The sequence below is a fragment of the Elephantulus edwardii genome, unplaced genomic scaffold (assembly GCF_000299155.1).
Source record: "Elephantulus edwardii isolate Elephantulus edwardi_28Jun2011 unplaced genomic scaffold, EleEdw1.0 scaffold00236, whole genome shotgun sequence".
Taxonomy (NCBI): domain Eukaryota; kingdom Metazoa; phylum Chordata; class Mammalia; order Macroscelidea; family Macroscelididae; genus Elephantulus; species Elephantulus edwardii.
In genome coordinates, this window is record NW_006399986.1 from 287,213 (window position 1) to 290,826 (window position 3,614).

The 3,614-nt window shown below is 43.7% G+C and overlaps 1 pseudogene; it reads left to right on the forward strand.

Annotated features, from left to right (window-relative positions):
• Positions 1-3,614, forward strand: part of LOC102848486 — a 12,310-nt pseudogene that overhangs the window by 2,184 nt on the left and 6,512 nt on the right.

The window sequence follows — 3,614 nt, forward strand, 5'->3', positions numbered from 1 at the left end:
TAATAAAATGTAATAAAAAAAGAAAAGAAAAAAATTTTATTATAGAAAAAAAACAGTCACCCACCTTTGGCTTGGGAGTATCGCTTTCTGTCCACTGGGCCAGCTGATCTCTCTCTAAGAAGCCAAGTCGTCAAGAAATATTGTTGTTAGATGCCGTCAAAAACTATAGCGACATTATGAACAATGAAATGCCACATTGCCCTACTTGCTCCATCCCCACAATCTCCATCATAGTTCAAGCCCATAGTTGCAGTCACTGTGTCAGTTCATCTCCTTGAGGGGCTCCCTGGCCCCTCCTGACAGCAGGCCCAAAGTCTAGGAGACCCACGTGCACCATCCTTGCCTGTAAGGAGCACCCTGGCTGCAATTCCTCCAAGACAAAATTTGTCTTTTCTCCTGGAAATCCATGGCATGGATATTCCCAAAGAAACAAGAGCTAGATCTAGATACACGCCTGTTCTTTACACTGCTATTTACAGCAGCAAAGGAATGGAAACAACCAAAGTGTCTGTGAACAGATGAATGGCTGTAGAAACTGTGGGGCACACAATCGAGCAGTTTGCAACACTGAAGAATGATTTAAAAAAATTTCATGGATGAAATTAGAGGAAATGATGCTGACAATGGCTAGGGAGGATAGAAGGAAAATTGATGCCTTTGAGCTGTGGTGCTGGAGAAGAGTATTGAGAGTACCATGGGCTGCTAGGAAAACAAACAGATTCACCCTGGAGAGGGTTAAACCGGGATGCTCCTTGGAGGCAAGGATTCGGAAGCTTCGTCTGGCATACTTTGGACATGTTGCAAGGAGGGACCAGTCCTTGGAGAGGGATGTCATGCTTGGGAGGGTGGAGGGATGGTGCAGGAGGGGAAGACCCTGGATCGATTCAGTGACTGGGGTAATGGGGGTGGGTGTGTCAGAGACAATAAGATTGGCAAGGGATAGAACAGAGTTTAGGGCTTTGTACATGGTCGCTATGAGTCACAGGCAACTCGATGGCACACAAAAACAATAGAAATCAGTGTCAAAGGGAACACATGTCTTCTAAGATCCCGATAAAGAAAAGCTCAGAAAAGGTTTACACAGACATGGAATCATTCCTGGGTGGTTACCAGGGATGAAAAAAACAGAAAGAATAAAGTAAAAATTAACATATAGAGAAGATGGATGAAAGAAAGGCAATATACAATTAGATGTTGGTTGTTGTTGTTGTTAAGTGCTGTCGAGTTGTAGATGACTCATAGCGACCGACCCTATGAATGAAAGGCCTGAACACTTGTATAACTTCCACACTCTCTCCAGGTTCATAGAGTTTCTGGAGGCAAGCTATTTCGGAAGTGGTTGCCGCTCCTGCTTCCAAGCTCGTGTTAATCAGGGAGCTCCACCAAACACTGTCCACCGTGGGGAACCGTTGTCGCATTTGACACATCAGTGTCACAGTGTTTAGCATCTCAGTGACCACGAGTTACCTCTGTACAGCAAATGGACAGACGAGGGCTGTACCACCTAGAAGAATGCCTGACCAAAAACAATTAAAAGCAGTCCTGAGGGCCGCAGACTAAAATCATCCACCTTTGGCTTGGTAGCATCACTTTTTGTCCACTAGGCCAACTGAGCTCTCTCTGTGTTGCTATTGGTGTTGATTAGACATTGTAAATAATAAATTACATTAATCAATTATAATTAAAGTTGTTGTTGTTGTTGTTGTTGTTGTTGTTGTTGTGTACCATAGAGTCAGAACCGACCCATAGCTGACCCTCCAGGGGGTTTTAAGAGGAATTAATCTATTGGGAGGAGATTTCCCGTCCTCTCGCTGAGCAACTGGTGGCCTCAAACCGACTGCCTTTGGGATTACAGCACAGCTTCTTGCTATTAGGCCACCAGAGCTCCTATTTAAAACAAAACAAAACAAAACAAAGCAAAACAAAACAAAACAAAATATATGAATTATCAAATAGACCAACCAGTGTGATTGGCAAATTTCAGTCAAATAAAATTATTATTTTTTTTTAAATCACAGTTAGGGGAGCTCTGGTGGCCTAGTGGTAAGGAGCTGCAACTACAATCCCAGAGGCTCACGGTTCGAATCCACCAGATGCTCTGCCGGGAAAAGAAGGGACAATCTCCTCCTGTACCAGTCAGATCTGATTTGACGGTACACTCACACAAAAATAAAAAAAGGAAAAAAAAAATCACAGTTAAAAAAATAATCACAGTTTTATTGTTTTCTTTTCCAGCTAGTTGTGTGGAGGTGGAAACCGGGTGGGTTCAAGGTTCCCCTCCACCGGCAACCACCTCCGTGGCCGTGGCCCAGGAAGGCATTGCTGCTGCGGTGTCTTGGACGTTAACACCGCTTTACAAGAGGTGCTAAAGTCCGCCCTCATCCACGATGGCCGAGCACGAGGAACCCGCGAAGCTGCCACAGCCTCAGACAAGCGCCAAGCCCATCTGTGTGCATTTGCCTCCGACTGCAGTGAGCTTGTGGATGTCGTCGAGTTAGTCTGGACACATCAACCTGATGAAGTTTGACGACAGTAAGAGACTGGGGGAGTGGGGAGGAAAAGCCCCTCAAAGTGGTGTGCTGCAATGGTGCAATTGTCAAGGTCTCTGGCAAAGAATCCCAACGCCAAGGATGTCATTGAAAAGTATTTCAAATAAAAAAAAAAACAAACCCCAAAACCAGTAATGAACTTGGCAAATTGGGGGGGGGGGTGAGAATATTACAGCCTTGGAAATCCTATGGGGCAGTTCTAGTCTGTCTTACAGGGTCAGTGTTTAGAATTGAGTCACAGGTTGGAATTGACTCATGGTAATGGGTTTTCAAACTCTCCGTTGTGTCTCTGTGCCATGTTATGTTTATCCATTCCTCTGGTTTTTATTTGTTCTTTTACTTTTGTGTTATGAATGGAGACAAGGTTTACAGAGGAGAGCCATTTTCCATGCAACAATCTGTACATATTTTGCTTTGTGATGGCATAACAGCACTCGTCCCACTTGCTCCTTGTGTGTACCATTTCCACTCATCCTCTTTTCCTAACTCAGCCTTTTGTGATTTCCCCCCCCCCAGGAAAACATTGGCCTTTTGAGCTCTGATCGTTTTTGTTGTGAGTGCTTCTCTAGGGCTGTTGCCCATCATGTAATATCTGTGTATTGCTTGGCTGGAAATTGAACCACAAGGATTAATTCAATAACCCTGATCATTTTTATGATCCTGAATTTTGTTTTATATTTTTTCTCCCACTCTATCCAGGACCTTCTAATGTAAACCCCTTTCTGAGCATTTGTTAGTGGTAGCTGGGAATCACCTAGTTCTCTGTTCTCATGATCATAGAAGCTGGGTGCAGTGAGCTATTATTTCTTTGATAGCCGTTCATCTATGGGTGGCCATTTCTTTTAACTGTTGTGAAAATTCCTGCAGCAAACACTGTTGTATAGAGTTTGGAATTTTTGGTGGTTGTTATTTGGGAAAGTATAGTTGTTTTTCACTAAAGACAGGTTATTTACATGAGCATATAATATACGTTCACTAAAAGGCGCATTGCCATGGGAAAGTCTGCTATTAGGGACCTCTCCAAAGTACTGAAGAGCAATGGTGTCTCTCTGGAGACTAAGGTGT